The sequence below is a fragment of the Silene latifolia genome, chromosome X, assembly GCF_048544455.1.
Source record: "Silene latifolia isolate original U9 population chromosome X, ASM4854445v1, whole genome shotgun sequence".
Lineage (NCBI taxonomy): Eukaryota > Viridiplantae > Streptophyta > Magnoliopsida > Caryophyllales > Caryophyllaceae > Silene > Silene latifolia.
In genome coordinates, this window is record NC_133537.1 from 104,515,841 (window position 1) to 104,542,839 (window position 26,999).

The window sequence follows — 26,999 nt, forward strand, 5'->3', positions numbered from 1 at the left end:
TTCACTTAATCTCATCGAATCAGACATAAGGCTACGCACCAAAGCATGCATTAGCATAAATTGGGCCATGTTGCTTTAAACAACATGCGATTTACTACGCTCCTACATGCATTGGGGCACAACCATCTAACCAAACAAGACTAAGGTTTTGAAAGAGGTTTTGACTCGATAAAAGAAAGCTAACTCGAAAACTACAACTCGATAACAAATGATAAATTACAAGTGATAAAGCAATAAAGAACAAACGATGCGAAACAAACGAAACAAGAAAGATCAGAGGACACGGCCAAATCACGGCCAAACCAAACACGGCTACCCTAGGTCCTAGGTCAGGTTCATTAGTTAGATCAATTGATTGCGAAACAAGCTCGAAACAAATTAGAAAACAGTTAGAAACGACGTTGATCGATTGAGATGATGTCGCACAAAGGTGTATTCTACACGGCCTAAAGGGGGTCAAATTAGGTCAAGTTTGCTAATTAAGTTAACTTATCGAGTGTTAATAAGAAGGTGCTAATCACGCACTCTTATACTAGCGAGAAATTAGGTGAAAGAGAGAGATGCGTTCATTAAGTTACAGAATTGTTAATCGGTTTTTAAAGCTATGTCGATGTACCCTAATGTGTCTAATTAGGTTATCAAATTGATCTAATGTCATCTAAATGAGTTATATGTTAACAATCAGAGGTCATACTAACATGTGACGGGTCCTAAGATGGGTCGAATTGGCCGAAACAAACAAAGGGTCAAAAACGAGGAGCGAAGTTAGAAGTTCGTTTTATTTATGTCCTACCTTGAACACGAGGATATGTAAATGAGACGGGGGTGTACGACCGACTGATGTAGCGGTTTCTTTCTCATCTTAAGTCAACGCGGGTGTTCATGGTGGTACTTTAACTCATACTCGGACTAAACTAGTTTCATAGTTAATTAAACAATCGATAAACAAAAACGATAAACGAATAAAAACAAACTATAAAAAAACAAACATAAAAAAACGAAATAAAAGGGAGAAAGAGAAGGATTAGATGCACCCTCAACCTACATGTATCGTTGACACCGTCTTGGGTCGTAATCGATGGTAGATTTTATCTCGAGAGGCCGTCGTCGACGAAGAAACAAAGCAAACACGCGTTTTTTATCGAATCTGGACAACAACTTTCAAACAGCGATTTCTCTCTCGTTTCACGATGAAAATTCGATTTAAAAGATGTTTTGAAAACTAGAAAGAGAGGAGAACAGAGATCTTAAAGCAACCCCTGTTCGTTTTGAGTTATTGGGCACGAAAAACGAGCACAAACAGAACTGGACAGACAGAAAGTCAAAAAGCAGAGTGCATAACACTGTTTTTCGAGGGAATTCGTGTACTCTCAAGGGCAATTTGGCTCGTAAATCTTTGTCTAATGTGTAGATGGATGTTGTATGGTTAATTTGGAACAAGAAACTCGAGTTTTGATGGAGGTTTGAAGGAGGAACGAATTGTTTTTCGAAGAGGACACACAAACTGTTCCAGTTTGGATGTCGGTTTTGTGGAGGGTTTTTGAGAGGCAATTAGGGTTTGTTTCTGAGGTTTAAAGATTGTGAGTGAAGGTAGGATGTATGGAGAACTTAGAGAAATGAATGTATGGTGAAGGGGTGGTATTTATAAGGAGTTAAAGTAGGGTAAAAGAGAGGGAGAGGCGTCGGGCTGTTGAGCATAGCGCTGTCCAGCAGCTTTTGGGGGTTTTCTAGGGTTCGTTTGGGGGTTTTTCTTGGTGATTAAGGTAAGGTAATATGGGTAGGATATTAGGGTATGGGTTAGGGTTAATGGGCACGGGTTTTGGTGGTATTTGGAGCGGGTTTTGTGCTCGGGATTCATCACGCAAAACAGGGGGTAAGGTTTGTTTGTATGCGGGCTGTTGGGGGTGATTTGGGATGGGATTTGGGCCGTGGTTAAGGGGGTTCGAACTGGGGTTGGATGGGTAGTGGTCTAGGTTGGTTAGTGTACTCGAGATTCGTGCCAATTCGTAAAGAAAACGGGCTCAAAAACCGAGCTAAAATCGAGCTCAAAAACGTGTGGTTGAAACGAGTTCTTTTCGATTTTTAAATCGATTTTTCAAATCAATTAACACATTAAAATAAATGATTTTTCAAACCAAATATACTCATAAAATGATTTTTCAAATCAAATATTTATTTTATTTTCAATAAAATAAACTTGGGAAAATAAATTCAAAATAAAATAAAATAAATTGAATTTACCTTAAAAAAGCTTTAATTTAAATATCATTTAAATTAATAAAATGAACTCACTTAAAAAAAAAACATTAATTTAAATATCATTTAAATTAATAAAATACTTCATCGACGACGCCCATTCTACATCGTAAAACGAGCTCCAAATAATGACAATGACAACTAAAGAATACATGTGTCCTATCATCATCGGGTGTTTGTCGGGTTCTCTATAAATTCCAATATCGACAGATACGGGTATCTACAGGACTGAAGTTTTCGAAAATAGAAATTTTCAAAAAGATTCATTTTTCACTTTGCAGACGGCTTCCGAAGATAGAGATCTCCGTAAGTAAGTCAGTTGAAAGGGTTGTCTTAAGCTTATTTGCAAAAGACGGTTTTGAGTTTGAATCAGCTCGGAAAACAGTGTATTGTTTCCCAAGACGGTTTTGAAATTCAAAATTGTATGTCTTGAAAATCGAGTTTGAAATGTTTGAAGAGGTCTCCGGGAAAGTGCATGGTCCTCGGGATCTCGAAAGTGTCTCGAGAAAAGGGTGTGTGCTTTTCTCGGGTTTTGAAAGAGCCATTGTCGGCACGAAACGGGTTAAAATCCGTGTCTAGATGCGGCGATTATAACGGCGTAAAAAGGTGATTTGAAATGGTTGTAAAAAACCGAGCTTGAAAATCGTCATTACGACGGCCTAGAAAGGCGTGTTGAAATGGTTGTAAAAAAACGGGTTTGAAAATCGTCATTATTGATACCCGTCGTGAGGTGTCAAAAATAAGATTTATAATTTCCAACTACAACTATAGCTAGCGGCAGTCGGGTCGAACCACAGAGAGGCAGATGTAAATTCTAGTTGTCTAATTTTTTGTCTAAGGTAACGATAAAGTGGAGGGTTGAGTTGATTTGATCTATAGCTAAGAATAAATAAAGATAATAATTTAAACAGATGGCTTAAACAGATAAAGAAGGGGTACTAGGATGGTCGGTTCATTACAGCTTTGGCAGCAGCATACTAAACAGGTCTAAATCTAAACTATACCTATCTTTCGACCTCAGCACAGCTTAGTCATTTTAATTGGTGGTCTAACAACTGTCCCTATCTTTCGATCTAATGGGTCAGTCATAAATTAAGCATCTAACTGGTCGCATGCATTCGATTCGTTAAATACAACATTAAAATAAATTAAAACGAAGGGTAACCTCACGATGTCAGTCGATCGACCGAGAATGTCAGTCGATCGACTGACACGCGAATCAGGCCGTGTTCAATACTTTGCCGCCTACGCTATAATTCGCCTACATCCTAGCACAAACTATTTAGCTACTCATGCTGAAAGTGATAACAACAATAATACTAGGGCAATAAAGTATTGAATTCATGATTAAAGCGGTAAAACAAACGATTAACATGCAATAATAAGATGGTTTCGGGAATCTAACTATCAATTCTATACTAATAACGAAATAGAATTAAATTGAAATAGGGCAGAGTAATACCAAGATTGCAGAGGAACGATTAAGAACAAGAACGAAATTCCAATGCTAACATATTCCAAACCCTAATTCTAAAAACCGTATGTAGAACTTAATGTAAAAACTGAATGTGAAACTTAGATAAAAACTGGATGTTAAAACTGAATAAAAATCGGATCCCTAAAACTGGTGTTCTAAGTTACGTTATATAGCAAACATATGTAACTTTTATTTCCAAAACCTAAACTCAATGGGCTTGCGCTTCCTCGGTCTTTTAATTCTCGTCTGGAATAGCAATTTGGTCGATCGTTGCTAGGATGGTCGATCGATCGGGTATTCAAAGTGAACAAGTAGCTTCGGAACGCAGTTGGTCGATCGACTGATGGCAGAGGTCGATCGACCGCTTGAGCTGCTACTTGACTTCTTAAAACTCGTGGACTTGTCTTTTTGGGCCTTGAATTGCGCACCAAGCTCGTTCCTCGGGTGAGTACTTCACGTCATATGCAATGCGGGATACTGGGACCGGATTTAGCTCGATTTCATTGGATTCTTCACATTTTGCAATAATGTACAAAAATACGAAGTAGACGGAAATAGGGAGAAATGTAGCATAAACTACATGAATGAGCTCTGAAATGCGTGTAAAATGAGATGTAAAACATCATATAAAAGTCACGCATCAAACTTCCCCAAACCAAACCCTTGCTTGTCCCCAAGCAAGAACTAGACTCGATCTAATGACCTAATGGAACGAGTTCAATCTCAGAGCGAAATGCAACATGTAAAGCCTACACCAATTTTAATGCACAACCAACAATCAATTAGCAAATGAATCATGCAAACGAGTTATAAAGTCGTTAAAACTACTGAACCGTCAACTGCAGAAACTTATCAAATTGGACTCTCACGGGTCGCTCAAATCACTCAATAAGCACAGGTGAGTATATGTAAGATAGAAAGAAGTAAATGTAATGACGCTCACCTAACTACGACCTATCAGAACATGCCTGCAGTCTAATATGAAAGCAATCTCTACAACCGTACATACGCATTCCAACCAACAAGAGACCATGACACATGCCGAGGTAAGAATATGGAAATGTGAGGTATGGGTAAGAAGAGGCAAAACGTTTTATGGAAAAGTGGAGGTACAGGTGATCAAGCTAGTACCATAACGGAACCAAATGGCAACATCCAACTTCTTACTCAAAAACAAAAGGAATGGTGCTATAGTAAGCACAAATCTCACAATTTCCAGAGATAAAAGTAATCAACTAACTCCCCATGAAATTTGAATAAAACATGGGAGCAAAAATCGCCAAAAGATAAAGGTTTGAATTATGCGAATTGATTCTTTCTCTTTCTCGAACATCAGTCGATCGACCTATAGGGGCAGTCGATCGACTACTTAAACAGTACAGAACTCTTTTTTTTTTTCTTTTTCGAATCATTTTTTCATCTTTTTTCTTTTTCTTTTCTGTTTCTTTCTTTCCTTCCTTTTCATCTTCCCAATATTATCTCAAACAGAGCATATGCCACCAAAAATGAGTAACAACCCCAAGAACACAGTCTACTAGCTTGACAAAGGATAGGCTAAATGTAGGATGTCGTAAATGGGACAAAAAAGGATATTTTTGGCAGTGTGGAGCTTATGGGCAAAACGAATAAGGGGAAACCTCTACCACATGTGTCAACTAACCACAGACCGAATGCGTACAGGTATTAAGAAGATCAAGTTCATATTTATGCACATTTATGTGACATGTCTCATAAGGAGTACTACTCACATTCCTAAATAAACCGGTCATAGATGTCACCAGTTATAGGCTCTAAATCTCAGAAATATGATGTAGTTTGCCAATTTTCTAAGTCAAGTCTCAAGTTCAGCAAATAATTAACGAAAACTCGTAGACTATGCATATATGATTCTACTAATAACATGTCAATCTAGCAGGGCTTAGGCAAAACAGGTGCAAATGCTATATCATCCTTGAAATACTACCGTTCCGACTCGACCTATATGCTAAAATAAACGTGCATTTTATGGAAATTTTTGAAATTTTTCAATGTTTTTTTTTTTTGAATTTTGTATATATGTATAAAATGAAATAGACAATGCAAAACAAAAACATAAACGTGAATGCAAGCAAATGAAATGCGACGCAAAACCCTTCCCCAAACCAAATCACACAATGTCCCCATTGTGCAAAATCATGTAATGAAGAAAGGAGAAATGGGAATTTGCGGGAAAATGAAATAAATAAGACATGAAGTGAAAACCGGGAACTCACAAGACTTTAAGCACAGCAAAGGAAACCTCCCAAACCAGCGTGAGCTAGGAGGTTTCAGTAGCTAGCAGTGCTACTAAAGGTTACCTGAAAGATAAACAAAACCACGCATAAAACCGAGAAAACAATTTTGAAGCGGTAAAATGGTGCACAAAATGAGAAAATAGGAGAAATAAATCATTTGACGGAGAGAAAAGTGGAGTAGAAAACTCCCTTAAGTCCGCATATCGACCAAACACAGCAGGGGAGAGGTCGTGAACAGCTACAACAGCGTCCTTGGTCAATCGACTAAGGACAGCAGTCGATCGACCAATGTGTCAGGAACAGTAGCTCCTGGAAACTGCAACTCAGTCGATCGACCAATGTAACCAGCCGATCGATCGAAAGTACTGTTGTTACTCCTTATTTCTTCGTATTCGCTCACTAACTTGAGCCAATGAGGTCTAAAAACCTGCAAGTGCACAATAATACGCGCCCAAAATTGCGCAAAACCCAAAATATAGTCTCAAACGTATAAAATCCTAAGCAAGCAAAATAAAATGCGAAGTTTTCGCGCACACAAAAGCAATAAAAAAAAATGTCTAACAAAAGCAAATAAAATGAAGTTTATAAAGAGCTCGATCAACTAATAGTTGATCAAGAATGACCACGGTATGGCCCACTTCGTCGGCTTCTGGCTACTAGAGGTGGCCTCAACGGTGCTTATCTGAGCAGCTGCACCCTTCTTTACTTCCACGTCCGTATGGCTCAACGGATCAACATTCTCATCATCTCCCCAGTCAAGGATCTCTTCGGGCTTGTCAGAATCCAAATCAGACTTTCTGGCTTTGACCGGCTCGTCATCAACTACTTCATCAATTCCATAGCTCAGCCAACCAAGACCTCCTCTTTGAATGATCGGCTTCTTTACCGCTGGAGCAACTTGCGCAAGACTTCCTTCCCAAACCAGCTCTGCAACATCTAAAACAACATATTCTTCCTCCTTGTTGCTCCCAATCTGGGGCGGAGGGGTTAACACAGAAGTAGTAATAGAGACAGGTAATTCAGGAAGCACAAAGTACGATTTCTTTTCAGAAACCGTATTACAAGTCACGGGCCACATGGGGTCCTTTTTCTTAGCAGGTTGGGCAAAGACAATAGAATGCTTTCCCACTTTGAAAGTCAAGGTTCCTAGTCCAACATCTATGACTGCACCAGCAGTGTGCAGAAATGGCCTACCCAAAATAATGGGTATATGAGCATCCTCAGGCATGTCAAGTACAACAAAGTCGACGGGAAAGAAGAACTTCCCTATTTGGACAGGGATGTCCTCTAAGACTCCTATTGGCTGGACCGCAGATCGGTCAGCCATCTGAACTGTCATATCTGTCACTGCGAACCTAGTCAATTTGAGCTTCCTAGCTAGACTCAAAGGCATGACGCTTATACTAGCTCCTAAGTCACATAATGCCTTCTCGATAGAGAAGGTACCTATATTACAAGGAACAGAAAATCTACCCGGATCCTCTAGCTTATGAGGCGCAGTGTGAGACAGGTAAGAGCAAGACTCTTTAGTTAATGCGACAGTGTGAACATGTTCAAGCGACTTTTTCTTTGACAGGAGTTGTTTCATGAATTTAGTGTATGCCGGCACTTGGTTAACTAACTCCAGGAAGGGTACCTGTACATTCAGGCTACGAATAACTTTTTCAAACTTACCAAAAGATATCTGTTCCTTTGTTGGCACTAGTCTCTCCGGATATGGGGCTGTAAGAAGTAACTTAGCCCTCTCCTCTAAGTTGCGCATGCCGGCATCCGTGGACTTAGGCTGGAAGTCCACTACTTCCTCCTTGTTAAAGCTCGAATCCTCCTCAGACCATCTCAAATGTGAGCCATTAACCGTCATCGGATCGAACTTCGGAATTGGGACGGACCCATCAGCACTCGGGTCTGGTCCTAACAACTTCGGAGTTGTCGTTCCCCGAAACAAATAGTGCCTCAAGTTATCGGGCATCGGAGGACGAACAATCTCGCTATCAGCAGTAATCTTGGTCGATCGACCACTATCCTCAGTCGATCGACCAAGGTGCACAATTTCAGAAGCTGCTGTAACCCGCATATCAGTCGATCGACCGGGTGTATCAGTCGATCGACTGATATACCTTTTCTTTGAATTATTCGTTTCAGCATTCCTTTGACTCGGATTTGCCTCATTCTTTTCAACAGCATCCTCGACCATGGCAGGCCCCTCCAGGGTGGACCCACTCCTCAACGTGATGGCGTTTAAGGTCTCCTTTTGGTCGGTTTGAGTCGGTAAGTGTCCCGGAGCTCGAGAGGTACTCTTACTAGCCAATTGAGCAATTTGGCTCTCTAGTAGCTTCATCCCTGCCTCTCTTGCTTGGGACTCCTTCATCAACAAGTTCTTAAACTCAGCAAAATCAGAACTATGGGATTGTTGTTGCTGCCGCGGCGCATAAGGAGGTTTCTGATATTGTTGTTGCTTTTGATGCGGGGCACATAGGGTTCTTCTTTGCGGAGGTGGAGTTGGATTTAGGACATTCTGGCTACTCCACCTCAGGTTGGGATGAACATTGGGCTCATAGTAGGTGTTCGTCTGCCTATAATGTTGGAAAGCAGCACAAGACTCAAAGGGACTTGGGCAATTCTTCAAACGTGTCCCTCGGCTCCACACCTTTCACATGCACGAAAGGACCGTCGACACAAAGCATTTACTTGGTACATCCCACCTTTAGAAACTCCCCCCAATTCATATTTGTCAAATCTCGCAGTGAGAGCTTCAAGTGCAACAACAGAGGAAGATTCGGCGCAGCTCTCTCCTCCGGGTCCCTCCGGAATTCCCATACTCACCTTGTGGGTGGCTAGATCGTCGATTATCTTCCACCCCTTGGTCTCTCCCAAGTTCTCAACAAATCGGCCATTGTCGCACATCCAAAATAGCCCCTCGATCGTCATACAACCCATTATAGAAATGATTACACAAGCTCCATTTTTCGAAACCATGGTGCTGTATGGTTCGCACCAGCTTCTTAAATCGGACTCATGCCTCGTGGAAGTTCTCATCCGGCCCTTGTTTGAAACTCGTGATTTGGGCTCTAATAGCAATCGTCTTTGAAGCAGAAAAGTACTTCTTGTAGAATGCCAATGCCAAGGAATTCCAGTCATTGATCCCATGGGCAGCTCGATCCAGATCTCTATACCACTCCTTTGCAGCATCACGAAGGGAGAAGATAAACATGGTCTCCTTGATCTGGTCTTGGATCACACCGTCTGGTGGGGGTATGGAACAGCAGTAGGTCAATAAACGTCTCCATATGCTTAGCTGCATCTTCATTTGCAGCTCCCCCAAACTGGTTTCTCTCAACCATATTAATGTATGAAGGCTTTGGTTCGAACTTCCTGGCATCTTCTGGTAATTCGAACCCCTTATATAAATTTGCAGCGGTCGGCTCAGAATGACTAGCTATACTCGCTTCCTCGGCCATGACTGGAATCACTGGAGAAGTGACTGTCTCGGCTGAAGAAGTGGAAACGGGTGAAGACTGTGGGTCTTCCTCGAACATCTCGTTCTCGTGATAGCTTGACAGAGTACTCAGCTCTTCCTCTGTCGGTAATACCCTTTGTGATCGTCTCAACTCGCGCAAAGATTTCTCAATATCAGGATCAAATGGTACTAATTCACCACCCTGTGACCTGCGCATAAGAAGAAACTACAAAAAGAATATAAGAAAAGTTTAAGGAACAGAAGTCCCTTAAACTAAGAAAGACTAAAATAAAACAACTAAAAATTAGAACTATTGCCTCCCCGGCAACGGCGCCAAAATTTGATACCCGTCGTGAGGTGTCAAAAATAAGATTTATAATTTCCAACTACAACTATAGCTAGCGGCAGTCGGGTCGAACCACAGAGAGGCAGATGTAAATTCTAGTTGTCTAATTTTTTGTCTAAGGTAACGATAAAGTGGAGGGTTGAGTTGATTTGATCTATAGCTAAGAATAAATAAAGATAATAAACTAAAAAGATGGCTTAAACAGATAAAGAAGGGGTACTAGGATGGTCGGTTCATTACAGCTTCGGCGGCAGCATACTAAACAGGTCTAAATCGAACACAAGTGAGGCGGGAAACAGGAGGTCCTCTCGGTCCACTCTTAACAAATAGCAACTTTCGATCTCGCTATAGGTCCCTAATATCACTAATACTGACTCTTGTCCTGAAAAGTGACTAACGGTCTAAACTATACCTATCTTTCGACCTCAACACAGTTTAGTCATTTTAATTGGTGGTCTAACAACTGTCCCTATCTTTCGATCTAATGGGTCAGTCATAAATTAAGCATCTAACTGGTCGCATGCATTCGATTCGTTAAATACAACATTAAAATCAATTAAAACGAAGGGTAACCTCACGAGGTCAGTCGATCGACCGAGAATGTCAGTCGATCGACTGAAACGCGAATCAGGCCGTGTTCAATACTTTGCCGCCTACGCTATAATTCGCCTACATCCTAGCACAAACTATTTAGCTACTCATGCTGAAAGTGATAACAACAATAATACTAGGGCAATAAAGTATTGAATTCATGATTAAAGCGGTAAAACAAACGATTAACATGCAATAATAAGATGGTTTCGGGAATCTAACTATCAATTCTATACTAATAACGAAATAGAAGTAAATTGAAATAGGGCAGAGTAATACCAAGATTTCAGAGGAACGATTAAGAACAAGAACGAAATTCCAATGCTAACAATATTCCAAACCCTAATTCTAAAAACCGTATGTAGAACTTAATGTAAAAACTGAATGTGAAACTTAGATAAAAACTGGATGTTAAAACTGAATAAAAATCGGATCCCTAAAACTGGTGTTCTAAGTTACGTTATATAGCAAACATACGTAACTTTTATTTCCAAAACCTAAACTCAATGGGCTTGCGCTTCCTCGGTCTTTTAATTCTCGTCTGGAATAGCAATTTAGTCGATCGACTGCTAGGACAGGTCGATCGACTGGTATTCAGTGAACAGTAGCTTCTGGAACCCGCAGGTTGGTCGATCGACTGATGGCAGAGGTCGATCGACCGCTTGAGCTGCTACTTGACTTCTTAAAACTCGTGGACTTGTCTTTTTGGGCCTTGAATTGCGCACCAAGCTCGTTCCTCGGGTGAGTACTTCACGTCATATGCAATGCAGGATACTCGGGGACGGATTTAGCTCGATTTCCGCTGGATTCTTCACATTTCTGCAATAATGTACGAAAATACGGAAGTAGACAGAAATAGGGAGAAATGTAGCATAAACTACATGAATGAGCTCTGAAATGCGTGTAAAATGAGATGTAAAACATCATATAAAAGACACGCATCAATTATGACGGCCTAGAAAGGCGTGTTGAAATGGTTATAAAAAACCGGGTTTGAAAATCGTCATTACGGCGGCCTAGAAAGGCGTGTTGAAATGGTTATAAAAAAACGGGTTTGAAAATGGTCATTATGACGGCCTAGAAAGGCGTGCAATGGTCGGCAAATACCTAGGTTTGAAACGGCCATTATAACGGCGCAAAAAGTGTTTTTGAAAGTTTGAAAAAAAAAGACACGGAAGGACTTATGATCAAGTAGCACATAAGCACTCACAATTTCATTATATTATGCATTATACTGACACGGTTTTTGGCTTAGAAGGGTGGGTTACACACCAAGCAATCAAACCCCGATTTGCGAGAGGGAAACCAATCCAAACAAAATGTGCAAGGAGGGTGCCCTAGCCTCGTGCTCGAAAGTGATGAAAGCTCTTTGACGAAACGGAAATGTGTAACGTCAGTGGTATGCTTGACTCAATCGGGATTCGAAACGCGGGGATGAGAAAACCTATGCCGACGAGACGAGCCAATTGGTCGAAGAAGGTTAGGTTGTGGGCCCGGACAAGGAACCCGACCGTGACCGTAATATCAAATAATGCATTCCAACCAAGACCTCGTTCGAGTCTCACCATCTAGGGATCACAAAGACGTAAGTGTCCTAGTTATCTCCAGCGGAGTCGCCAATCTGTGGACATGGCCCACCTGCAGGTCCAGCTCGATCTGCGGACGTGCAGCGGTCTTTTTGAAAGCCACGCTCGGCGGCGTAAAAATGCTTTTGACCGGATCGTTTTAGATCAGTCATTTTCGTCATGGTAAGGGTCTCGAAATGATTAGAGATGTTCGGAGTCGCCACTAAGCATTTGTGGGATGCTTGGAACCCGTTCGAAATCCACTTTATACCTCGGTCAAATCGAAGCACAAAGCAGCGTTTGACATAGGTACTAAAGATAAGGAAATCGTCCCTCTTTAGCATCCTATCTCTAGAATGACTCTCGTACGCCCTGGATAAGGTCGTCCACTATCCAAAGTTTCTGAGTAAGAGGTGAAGGTACGTATTGGGAAACCCTTTAATCAGACACCCAATCCCGCCCGCGATAGCGGCCTCTACTGATCGATCTTGGTTGGTTGAATGCAAAAGTTGATAAAACGGTTTAAATGCATGAATGCGCATCCAATAATTTAAACCTATCATGTGAAAGCTTTCTAAGTCGGTTGATTTAATCCAAGTATCAAGTATAAGATGTCAAGTTAGATTTATGGTTGATTTGCATGCAAGACGGAAATTAAACATCCATTTACCGTATTAGGTTTATGGTGCATAACGTGATCCATTTGTCTTAGTAAAGCATTTTGCAAATATGATTTTGAATAGGCAAATAGCCATCTGATCCGTCCTATATCCGGGCTAACCAGAGTTGGGATCGTCCGAGACTAATGCTGGAAGGGGAACAGACCCTGCACCAGGCAGCCATATGAGGCGTGAGCCTGTTGGCGATGCAAGGGGGTCTCCCCTGGTTTTGAAAATGAGAAAGAAAAGGCCTGCTTGAGGCACGGTTTAGTCGACGGTTGTATGCCGTGTTCTGACTATTTGAAAGAAGTTTAGAAAACGTATTGAAAAATTGGTATTTGACCCGATTTGATTTGAAAGGGTCGTTTAGACCATATTTGTTGATTTGAGGAACGAGACTCGAATAATCACCATTATTTGATGATATTCGGTGTCGGGTTCGACTTGACAAACTTCACATGAAACGTTTTGAAAATAATTATGAACTAATTGTTTTAAGTTCATTTGAATATCATTAGTCAATACACGTCATCGTACCCGGGTTAAAATCCGGCATGGTATGTAGAACCAAGGATGACTTTGTGTTGGTGACTAATATGCTTGTTTTGAAAATGTAAAGAAATGATGAAAGGCTTTAAAATACCTCCTAAAAATGTAATAAAAGGCTTTAAAATACCTTTTAAATGTTATTAACCAAATATTATCACCGAAACACGGATTTAACCGTCATGGTATGAGGAACCAAGGGTGAAAAATGTTTTATGGTTAAAATAAATAAAAAAAAGGTTTGAAAATATTTGAAATGGTAAAAACCGATTACAAATATGAAAATGGATTAAAGGGAAATGACGAGAACAAATACGGTTGAGTTCTGATCTGGGCACCCCATTGAGGCGCGAGCCTATGTGCACAATAAGGGGCTTCTGCCTCACGCTAAAACTCAGTTTTGGCTCATTTATCCCATATTTTGGATCATGTTATGCATGTTTTAGCATGTTATAGTCATAAAACAAGTAAAGACATGATAAAAGAAGGATTTTTACACCCTCATACTTACATGTTTGGTTATGACGAGTGGCCGACGTAAGTGTAATAACTTGTTTGGTCGGAAAGAACTCGGTTTAAAACCGTTTTGGTAAATAAAAAGAGTGTTTTAAGATTAGTGATGGTGTAGTGGTCGAAGTGGTCGGTCAAGTGATTTAATGCACGATGACGGTACCAAACAATGTGTAAGGCTTGTATTTACGATCGGTAGGTCGTAAATACGCGTCGGATTTTGACTTACGAAGTCGAGTCTAGAATTTTAAGGGAGAAAAGAGGGGGCGGACACTCGCGTCAGTTCTCAAATGGGGGAATTTGCGGGGTATTTATAGGAAAATGAGTGGTTGTGTGAGTTTTGAGCGACGTGGCCACCTGGGCTGCTCAAAGAGGCGCGAGCCACGTCGCGGGTCTTCGAGTTATCTTGTCGCTTTGACACAAGAGCAATCATGATTTGTTCTATCCTAGGATTTGTAGTCATATGTTTGGTACTTGACCATTCATAAATCCGGGAAATCTTAGCATAGAACGTTTTGAATGTTTGTTTTTGTGGTTGACTCGGTTTGACTCGTTGTTGGAGTCGGGATCTGAATTTTTGAGTCGGTTTTTGGTCCGGTGTCGGTTTTGACTCTAGTTAGTGTCGTTGCGACCCCGTCGTTGTGCATTAAACGCTCCAGATATTTTTGAAATGTTTTGAAATGTTTTATTTTCGAAATCATTTTAAGTGTTCCGACGTAAAGTTGTACATAAATTGTCGATCAAACGCTGCGATTCCAATGCATGTTATAGTCCGATAATCATCGGGTGTTTGTTGGAGTCTCAGTAGATACTGGGTATCTACACATCATTTGGTACGATTTTTCCTTAACTTGCCCGCTGCAACAGCAGAAAAAGTTTACAACAAAAGTTTGATATATAACAGCAAGACAATAATTACACATGACGTAAGATATCTTGTTTGGATTGCTGATATTTTCACGGCTGCCGGGAATGTTTTTAAAATTTTCTAGTCTCTTCATTAACCTAAATACCTTCCTTATGATCATCTCGTGTATATATGTTTGGAATGTTAACATTTTCAACATCATTACCAAATTGCGATATAGCACTGTGATCAAGTCCTTTAAATTCGACGTCTTCATCATCTGGAATTCGGCGATGGCAAGATAGAACAATTAACCACTTCTTATCCATAGGATCGGTAACATAAAACACTTGTTTTGCTTGTAACGCTAATATAAAAGGATTGTCCTTGTTTCCAACCTTGTCAAACTTTACTAATGTGAATCCTTAATCATCCTTTCTAACACCATTGTTGTTGTCAACCCACTTGTACCGAGATAGAGGTATCTCAAAATCCATGTAGTCTAAAACCAATATCTCTTGAATAACTCTATAATATTGCATTGTACCCAAAATAGGATTTTTATCCTTTGAACTAGCAAAGTATATTGCCTCAGAATCTACTCAAACTCCACTGTTTTGCATTGTGCTCGCCTCATCTTGAATGCAGGTGTAGAAAGTGTAATAATTGATCGCATACCCGCTATAAAACGTTGCACGAGCATCAGGACCGAAAGCGAGATGTCGTAGGCTGGTTGAGAAATCATCAATTGGGTTGTCATCATCGTAAATAGTATCCTTAAACCAGTCACTAAATTGCTTGTAATGCTCATTTTCATACCACATTTCGTTCTTATGAGGGTGTTTTCCGTTAAGGTAACGATGGTGTTCCATACTGTAAGGTTGGACATGATCATCGTTAAAAATAACGTATGTATGAGCTCTATATCGTATGTCAGATGACATATCCTTGTAAACACGACTCCTTACACCTTTTCCATTCATCCAGTCACTATGACGATTCATAGGAGCTCTAATTAACTCATCCAAGGAGTGGTACGCGTAACAATACGAAAGAGCTTCATCGATAATTGCTCGCTCGGCAATACACCACTTTGGACGATACCTATTAGATGTGTAATCCTTGTAAACTTTCATCAATCTTTCGAATGGTTACTGATATCTCAAATACAATGGCCCCAAATACAAAACCTCCCGGACTAGGTGGACAGTCAAATGAACCATGATAGTAAAAAATGAGGGAGGAAAATACATTTCAAACTGACAAAGACTGTTGACGAGGATGTCCTACAAAGTTTCTGCTTCATCGGGATCAATGACTTTACTGTTGATTGATTCGAAGAAATAACAAAATCTTATTATAGCATGTCGAACCTTTGGAGGTAGAATTGAACGAACGGCCACAATTAGTAGTTGTTGCATCAATGTATGACAGTCATGTGACTTTAAACCAGTAAGTTTTAGGTTATGCAACGAAACAAGACTTCTAATATTAGACGAATAGCCCTCTGGCACCTTTATACCATGCAAGCATTTGCAAAACTCTTTTTTCTCCTTTTTTGAAAGAGTATAAGCTGCAGGCGGCAAAAAAGTCTGATTTCCTTTTATTTTAGCTTTCAGCTCGGGCCTAATACCCATCTCAACCATATCATCCCTAGCTGCCTTGTTGTCTTTTGTCGTACCCGGAACATTCAGCAGAGTATATTGATTATATTATCACAAACGTTCTTTTCAATGTGCATAAAATCTAGGTAATGTCTAATCGGGAGGTCACGCCAGTACGGAAGTTTAGTAAAAAAATATGGTTTTTTTTATAACCACGAGTAGACAACTTAGGTCGTCCCTTCTTCCCATACGTTATCTCAATATCTTTCACTTTCTCATACACTTCATGATACCAAAGTTATAAACATTCATTAATTTGCGGAAGCCAACCAACACGCCTTAGCCCCAATAACAACAATAGCAACACAACACCAGCAGTTCCAGCAATTAATGGAACAATTAACAATGAATTGAAGGTCGAATACGAAATTAACACGAAATGAAAACAACAATAAGCAACACAAGAATAACAAATCAAAAAAAGAGAACAACGAACCAGATATTTGCTTGGATTAGACCTATAATCCAACCAATGGTGATCGATGTTGCAAGACCTATTGCTAGTCGATCTAGTTTAAGCCTGAAAACGCGTCAGACAGAAACCGGGTATGGAACGAACGCGTCGAACCGAGGTGTTTACACGATCTTGTAAACGTGAAAGCTTCAGCTTTATTTCTTTAATCCAAACATCAATTAAAGAATACAAATAGAGTCCTATTTATAAGACAAGCAAACCGACCTAATAGCTGCTAAACACTTCCCTAAACCTTTCCTAAACCGACTAGAACTATATTGCCTTATTCTATTATTATGAGATAAATAAACTTCCTTATTCTAAACTTAGGAAATAAACTAATAAGCTGAAATATTAAACTTGCTTATTCTAAATAATAATATTCTAGCAATAATAAAATTAGCTAAACTCGAGTTATTACGTTTCCATGAGCTGCAACGTCCCAATTTTAGCTTGGCAAGCTACTCCGTCTACTTCCTTATTTAAGCTGTTCATTTTTGGATCATCCCCTCCCCCTTGGAAGAGAATTGACCTCAATTCTTGTAGCATTGCTTCCCCGGGATCAAAGTTGAACACGACAAGCAAGATAGCGAAAATGATGATGAACAAGAGTTTTCGTTGTCGTATTCTCATCCTGTCCTTATGCCATCCACCCGACCTCCCTCCATGCACAAGCATAAGCGATTTACCACGAGTTTCTTTACTGAACCAACGATACAAACTCGACCATTTCTGCAAAGCTGCAGCATGCGAATGTACCTATAAATCAATGAAATAGCTGCTGGATTTAATTTGTACTCCACAAGGTTTGAAAGTATTCCCACTTGGATTAACAAACCTCTCGAATTTCGGTTCAGAATCGAACGAAGCACACATGTCATTAACATTGGGACCGAAATGAAAATCACAACCCGTATCACATGCCTCCTCAACTCCATAGTTATCAAATATTGGAGGACGATTCAAGTCCAACGCATAACCGCCATTGAAGTCAAAATGTTTCTCACCTTCATATACCTCCAATCGACTCGTGTAAGCAATAGTAAACATAGAAAATTTTGGACTCTTACCATGACCAAAATGCAATGCTTGGACAGCCTTTGTTGTCATAGGCTTCAACACAACCGTCTTCCCATTAGAATTCAGCACATACTCATTGCTCCTTCCCCGATGCTCCACATCCCGATCATATTGTCAAGGACGCCTTAGCAGTATATGACAAGCATACATTGGAAGCAAGTCACACAAAATCTCATCACTATAGGATCCCATGGTCAATCCTACTCGAACCTGTTTCGTAACCTTAACCTTCTTACCATCATCTAACCAATGCAATGAATAAGGCTTAGGATGAGCCATTGTCTCCAGACCAAGCTTAGACACCATCTCACTTGATGCTACATTTGTGCAACTTCTACCATCAATAATTAAGCTACACCATTTGTCTTGAACTTGGTACTTAGTATAGAAGATTAGATCTCGTTGCTCCAAGTTTTCCGGTACTGAATTAGTTTGAAAAGAGCGAATAACCAATGCATCATAAATAGGTGCAATGTAAACCTCCTTTGTCTCGGCCTGTTTATTCTCCTCCTCGGCTTCATTGAGATTAAATACTCCTCCCAAAGTCTCATCTTCTTCATTAGGTAACTCGTCCCTAATAGCTACTGCTGCCCTCAACGCTATGTTACGTTTATTTGGGCAAGCATTCTGATAATGTCCAAATCCCTGACATTTAAAGCACCGGACTTTCATTACATTCTGCTCCTTAGAACATGCAGCGGTTTTAGACACCGTAGGAGCTGCACTAGGCGTTAAAACAGGAGTAAAAACCGTGTTAGCATTAGCAATCGAACTACCTATTTCCAACACATCAATTTTAGCCCAAGTTGAGGCATTATTCGAATCAGTAGACCCGTATCTAGTCCTGCCCTGAGCTTCAAGTTTCAGACATAAGCTACAAAGTGTGTCGAAATCAGAATACTGTTGTAGCTCAACGGTATTAGCTATACCCCGATTAAGACCTCGCAAATATCTAGCCATCTTTTGTTCCTCGGGCTCTTCTACTTCACCCATTAGCGATAATTTCTCAAATTCGTCAATGTACTCGCTAACATTCAGTTTTCCTTGCATCAAATTAGAAATTTTCTGATACAAAGACAGTTTATATGTCGAAGGCACATACCTCTTTCGTAATTTTCCTTTCAAAGACTTCCAAGAAGTGATTTTTCCTTTTCCAGCCCTAGCCCTCTTTATCTTCAAACTTTCAAACCATAAGGAAGCACTCTTATTCAACCTCAAGATTGCATACTTACAACGTTTCTCATCGTCAAGATCGTTGAAATCAAACATAAGATCAATTTTACGCTCCCAATCCAAATAGTCTTCAGGATCGGTTCCACCAACAAATTCCGGCTATTCCGTGATTTTTGAATTCATCCACGGGCCTCCGTCTAGGACCAGTTCTGAGCCCCGTTGGCCTAGTACGTAGGTAATCTCGTACTTGAGCGAGTATGGTTTCATCGTCGAACTCGGCCATTTAATTAGAATCTGTAACTTGATGCTCTGATAACCACTAATGATACGAAAGTTATAAACTTTCGTTAATTCGCAGAAGCCAACCAACACGCCTTAGCCACAATAACAACAACAGCAACACAACACCAGCAGTTCCAGCAATTAACAGAACAATTAACAATAAATTGAAGGTCGAATACGGAATTAACACAAGATGAAAACAATAATAAGCAACACAAGAATAAAGAATCAAAAACAGAGAACAACGAACTAGATATTTTCTTGGATTAGATCTATAATCCAACCAGTGGTGATCGATGTTGCAAGACCTATTGCTAGTCGACCTAGTTTAAGCCTGAATATGTGTCAGACAGAAACCGGGTTTAGAACGAACACGACGAACCGAGGTGTTTACACGAACTTGTAAACGTGAAAGATTCAGCTTTATTTATTGAATCAAAACGTCAATTAAAGAATACAAATAGAGTCCTATTTATAAGACAAGCAAACCGACCTAATAGCTGGTAAACACTTCCCTAAACGTTTCCTAAACCAACTAGAACAATATTGTCTTATTCTATTATTATGAGATAAATAAACTTCCTTATTCTAAACTTAGGAAATAAACTAATAAGCTGAAATATTAAACTTGCTTATTCTAAATAATAATATTCTAGCAATAATAAAATTAGCTAAACTCGAGTTATTACGTTTCAATGAGATCCAACGTCCCAATTTTAGCTTGGCAAGATACTCCGTCTACTACCTCATTTAAGCTTTTCATTTTGGATCACTTCATGACCATTCAAAATCTGAAGATTCCCACGTTGCTCAGGACATCCATTAAACGCGTTGTGCAGCTTACGATAATGATGATCAGGGCACAACCTTCGACGATTTCCCTTGTACACATGGTTGCGATAATGTTTCAAATATTCTGATTCAACATCCCCCCCCCCCCCCCACCCCAACAATAGGAAAGCCTCTTTCCCATGTATAGTATGTCCATAAAGATCGCCGTACGCCGGAAAGTCAGTTATTGTACACAATAACATAGCTCTCAGATTGAAACTTTCCTTCTTATAACAATCAAACACTGGTATCCCTCTTTCCCACAGATTCTTCAGATCATCTAGAAGTGGTTCCAAATACACATCTATGTCATTTCCAGGTTGTTGAGGGCCAGATATCAACAAAGACAACATCAGATACTTCCGTTTCATGCAAACCCATAGGGACAAGTTATAGATGGCCAACACAACTGGCCAAGTACCGTCTTGGATACTCATGTTTCCATGAGGGTTCATTCCATCTGTGGAGAGCGCTAGACGCAAGTTCCTTACTTCTTGGGCGAAGTCAGGATATTTAGCATCAAACTCTTTCCATTGTTGACCATCCGCAGGGTGTCTTAACTTTCCATCTTCAATCCTTCCACTATTATGCCAAGTCCACATTCTTGCATCTTCTTCATTCAAATAAATCCTTATGAATCTTGGTATTATTGGAAAATACCACAACACCTTAGCTGGGGTCCTTTCCTTAGTATTATAACGCCATACAGAGCAACGCGGAAAATATGATAATTTCTCATAATCTTTACAGTACAATATGCAGTCATTGGGACAAGCATGTATTTTCTCATATTCAATGCCCAATTCTCTAATCATTTTTTTAGCCTCATATGTCCGACTCGGAAGAACATTACCGTCAGGAAGCATGTCACATAGCAAAGCTAGAAGATCCGTAAAACTCTTATCACTCCACCCATTTGTCCCCTTCAAGTTATATAACTTTACCACCGTGGACAATTTGGTATACTTCTTACCACCAGTAAATAAAGGCATTTCAGATTGACTCAACTTCTCAATTAAATCATCGGCATTTATTTCCCCATCACCGGTAGCTTCAAAATCATCAAATCCATCATCTTCAGCAAACTTCTCACCAAAAACAACTTCAGGTGTAGGTGAACGATTGTTTACACACACATCATATCCCCCAACCCCTATATATAAACTAGCAGCTTCAGGTGTATGATTATTTACCTCTACGTCAGATTCCCCATCCTCATCCTCTAATTCTCCATGAAAAATCCAACGCCTATAATCTCTACTGAAAACTATTCGTTTCTAAGTGTATTTTGACATTTGGGATAGGCAAAACTCTAATATTACCACATCTATTACAAGGGAAGGGGATTGATGAGTGGAGACGAAAATTTTCACTAATGTAATTGTAAAATTCAGCAATTCCATCATTATAAAAGGTATCACCAATTTCACTATCAATCATCCAAATACGACCCATATATAAGGCAGCAGCTATGAAAATGAGATTACCTTTTTTCAGCTATAAAGATTAATGACGGCGACGACGGAAAAGATGACTTGTTCACCATCAGTCATTCTATTATTAATACCTTTGAAATTTCATTTATTATTAGAGTTTCATAATCTAAGACGGTTCTTATAAGAAGCGTTGTAATTGTGCATGAGGTGAATAATGGTTAAACAACCAATAATAATAGGGCATGCATTGGTAAACTAAAATCACAAACTTTTCAGTTTTCACAATGGATCTGTTTTTACAACGGTTTTAAGAAACACCGTTGTTAATTGATGTAATATGACAACGGCTTTAAAATAACCATTGTTGATATATGTAATATGATAACGGCTTAACAAAGAACCGTTATCATTTTGTCTTATTATTATAACGGTTCCAATTCTTATTATCTTATTATGCCGTTTCCATTCTTTTTTATTATTATAAGTAGAAAGTTAGTCATTATAATATTTTATTTGGTGAATTGCCTTTGAATGTAAGGAGTACCATACTCCCGGAGGATACAAGAATTTTCCTGGTGATATTGTCTCTGAATTCCAGAGGATGGAGTAACAAAAAGCGTAACAAATAACATAAATAATTAAACTTTAATTCAAATAACCACCATAATCAAAATACAACTTATAATGACAGATAATAATTAAAGACTTATTTAGAATCTGGTGAAGTATTAGGATAGTCTTCATGCCCAGTTTTGGCAGAGATCAAGTAGTAGATCGACTCTTCAACATCAGCGGACAGCGCAGGTGGAATGGCCTCTTTCTCCTATGACATAGGCACCGTGGCAGGAATTTGATGCTGTAGATACCCAGTATCTGTCGAGTTTCCAACAAACACCCGATGATTATCGGACTACAACATGCTTAGGAATCGCAGTGTTTGATCGCTAGTTTTGTATAACTATACGTCAGAAAACTTAAAACGATTTCGAAAACAAAACATTTCAAAACTTTTCAAAAATAGCTGGAGTGTTTAATGCACGACTATGGGGTCGCAATGACACTAACTAGAGTCAAAACCGACACCGGACCAAAAACCGACTCAAAAATTCAAATCCCAACTCCAACAACGAGTCAAATTGAGTCAAACACAAGAAACAAAACTTTTCAAAACTTCCAAGATAAGTATTCCAAGAATGCTTCATGGTTAAGTACAAATCATATCATCCAAAACATAGGATAGGACAAATCATGATTTCAATTGCATGATAGTGACAAGACAGCTCGAAGACCCGCAAAATGGCTCGCGCCTCTTCGAGTAGCTCATGCAGCCACGTCGCTCAAAACACACACAACCACCCATTTCTCTATAAATACCCACTTTCACACACAATAATCCTTACGCGAGTGTCCGCCCCCTCATCTCTCCCTTAAAATTCTAGACTCGACTTCTTAAGTCACAAACTGACACGTGTTTTCGACCTACCGATCGAAAACATAAGCCTTACACATTGTTTGGTACCGTCATCGTGCATTAAACCACTTGCCCGACCAAACAAGTTGATACACTTTCGTCGATTTCTCGTCTCAAGCCTAGCATGTAAGTATGAGGGTGTAAAAATCCTCTTCTTTCCCGTTTTTCATCTGTTTTATGACTATAACATGCTAAAACATGCATAACATGATTCAAATATAGGTTAGATGAGCCAAAACCGGATTTTGGCCGGAGACAGGGGCTGCTTGTATAGCAGGAGGGCTCGCGCCTCAACCCCCTCTCAGGGCTTAATCCAGTCGTGTTTGATCTCATCTTTCCTTTTTATTTAATTTCTTATTTATAATCGATTTTTACCATTTCAAATATTTCAAATCATTTTCATGATAAACGTTTAACCATAAAACATTTTCACCCTTGGTTCCTCATACCATGACGGTTTAATCCATGTTCCGGTGATAATATTTGGTTAATTACATTTTAAAAGGTATTTTAAAGCCTTTTATTTCATTTCTTTACATTTCAAACCAAACATATTAGTCATAAATACAAAGTCATCCTTGGTTCCACATACCATGTCGGTTTTAAACTCGAGTGCGATGATAAACATTGACTAATTACAAACAAATGAACTTAAAACAATTAGTTCATAATCATCTTCAAAACTATTCATGTCAAGTTTGCAAAACCGAACCCGACATCGAATATCATCAATACAATGGTGATTATTCAAGTCTCGTTCCTCATATTAACAAAAAAGCGGTCCAAGCGACCTTTTCAAACCAAGACAGGTTCAAACACCCTCTTTTCAAACCATTTTACAAACATTTTAACAGTCAGAAGACGTCCCTTGAACAGTCTGCTGACTCGCGCCTAAACAGGCCAACTGTTTTCCAATTTTCAAACCAGGACAGGCTTGTTTGCATTGCCTGATGGCTCGCACCTCAATAGGCTGCCAGATGCAGACTATGTTTCCTTTCCAGAACTTGTCTAGGACGATCCTGACTTCGGTTAACCCGAATACAGGATGGATCAGAAGATAAATCTACCTCTTTTATATTGTATTTGCAAAACGCCTTACGAAGACAAATGGATCATGTTATGAGCCATAAACCTAACTCGGTAAATGGATGTTTAATTTTCGACTTGCATGCAAATCAACATTAATTCCAACTTGACATCAATTACTTGATATTTTGATAAACAAATCGACATAGACAGCTCACATGTTAGGTTCAAACTTGTGGATGTGCATTCATGCATTTACCCGTTTTATCAACTTCTGTATTTAACCAACCAAGATTGATCAGTATAGGCCGCTACCACGGGCGGGATTGGGTGTTCGATTAAAGGGCTTCCCAATACGTACCTTCACCTCTTACTCATAAACTTTGTATAGTGGACGCCTTATCCAGGGCGTACGAGAGTCATTCTAGAGATAGGATGATAAAGAGGGACGACGCCTTATCTTTAGTACCTTTGTCAAACACTGCTTTTTGCCTTGGTTAACCTAGGTATAATGTGGATTCGAATGGGTTCCAAGCATCCCACAAATGCTTGGTGGCGAATCCGAACATCTCTTGCATCGTTTCGAGACCCTTGCCGAGATGAAACCGACCGATCTAAAGCGATCCTGTCGAAAGCATTTTTACGCTGCCGAGCTTGGCTTTCAAAAGACCGCTGCATGTCCACAGATTGGCTGGGCGTCGCAGGTGGCCCATGTCCACAGATTGGCGACTCCGCTGGGGAAAACTAAGACACTTGTGTCTTTGTGATCCCTAGATGGTGAGACTAGAACGAGGTCTTGGTTGAAATGCATTAATTGATATTACGGTCATGAGTCGGGTTCCTTGTCCGGCCTCACAACCTAACCCTTTTCGACCAATTGGCTCATCTCGTCGGCGTGAGTTTTCTCATCCCCGCGTTTTGAATCTCGATTGAGTCAAGCATGTCGTTGACGTTACACATTTTTGTTTCATCAAAGAGCGTTCATTTTCTTCGAGCACGAGGCTAGGGTACCTTCCTTACACATTTTGTTTGGATTGGTATCCCTCTCGAAAATCAGGGTTTGATAGCTTGGTGTGTAACCCACCCTTTTAAGCCAAAACCCTTTTCATCATTATGCATAATATAATGAAACTGCTAGTGCTTATGTGTTGTGTGATCATAAGTCCTTCCGTGTCTTTTCAAACTTTCAAAAATCCATTTACGCCGTTATAATGGCTGTTTCAAACCTCGGTCTTTCGCCGACCGTCGTATTTCAAAAAGCACGCCTTTTTAGGCCGTCGTAATTACGATTTTCAATCCTGGTTTCCTACAACCATTTCAAAAAGCATGCCTTTTAGGCCGTCGTAATGACGATTTTATAACCTGGTTTCCTACAACCTTTGAAAAAGCACGCCTTTTTAGGCCGTCGTAATGACGATTTTCAAATCTGGTTTCCTACAACCAATTCAAAAAAGCACGGCTTTTTAGGCCGTCGTAATGACAATTTTCAAACCCGGTTTCCTACAACCATTTCAAAAAAAGCACGCCTTTTTAGGCCGTCGTAATGACGATTTTTAAACCCGGTTTTCTACAACTGTTCCTAAAACACCTTTTTTACGCTGTTATAATCGCCGCGTCAAGACACGGAGTGTAACCCGTCTCGCGCCGACATGATGGCTCTTTCAAAACCCGAAAAGGCACACACCCCTTTTCGAGGCTTTGTCAAATCCTAAGGACCATACACCGTCCCCGAGACCTTTTCAAACATGTCAAAACTCGATTTTCAAAACATACAATTTTGAATTTCAAAAACCATCTTTGATAACAACACATTGTTTTCAGAGCCGCCGCAACTCTAACTCAAACCGTCTTTTGAAAACAAACTTATGGCAACCTTTTCAACTGCTCAACTTTTGAAGGTCCCTATTTGGGAGCCGTCCATAAAGCGACAAACAAATCTTTTTGAAAATCTATATTTTCGAAAACTTCAGTCCACCATTCCAATTCTGCCTCGCGTCTATCGAGTTGAAGCAAGCGTACTTATGGGTCTTTACTTATGAGTCGTCTCACCTCGAGACACGTTCAACGGTGTCACACCACCATGTTGAACGCGAGTCAAAGTCCAGTCAACGCCGTCACATTATAAATCGTGTCAGCACCGAGGCACCACACGCGGTCGCCCTCGTCTTGTTGAGTCTGATCTGTTTTTCCGTCTCTTGTGTTGTCTGCGTTGAGTCGTTAAACCGTGTCGGATTGGGATGTAACGTGAGCCATTTTTCTGCCTCAGAGCCATGTCCCTGTCTTCATCTTCGTCCAACATTAACGATGACAACACAGATCTCACGACTGCTCAGCTAGCCAGCCTAGTCACCGCTCTTAAGGTCACCCTAGACCGTGTCGAGACCCATATCGACACCCTGGAAAACAAGGAAACCGGAGAACACAACACTTCGCCTTTGACTTAAACTGAGAAGAGGCTCAAGCTCATGGAAGAATAACTCCTAGACCTTGGTAACAACATCCACCTTGAGAACAATCGAAGATTCAAGCCCGTTGGGGATCAACTACCTGACAACTTTACCTTGACTGATGTGCCCAAGTTCAAGGGAGTGGAGGACCCACTCAACCACACTCGGGCCTTCAAAGATTACATATCCATCAAGGGAGTCAAACAAGAACTCTTCACCCGGATCTTCCCATCATCCCTGGAACCAGTTCCCCACCAATGGTACTATTCCCTCGACCCAAAGAACCTCACTACTTGGGACGAAGTCGCCGTTGAATTTGCCAAACAGTACACCGACAACGTCGAAATCCAAGCTAACATCCGCACTTTTAAGGTCCTGACTCAGAATGATAAGGAAGGGTTCACAGAATTCCTAACCCATTGGAGGAGGGTAAGCACTCAATTGGTCAGTAAACCAAGTGAATCAACTCTAATGGAGAAATTTGTCAACAACCTCCGCCCAGTTTATGCCAACCTGCTGAGATATCAAAACTTCAAAACATTCCAGGACCTACAAATCCTCGGGACCCGCATCGAAGATGATCTCTGCAAGGGTGTCCTAGCCAAAAC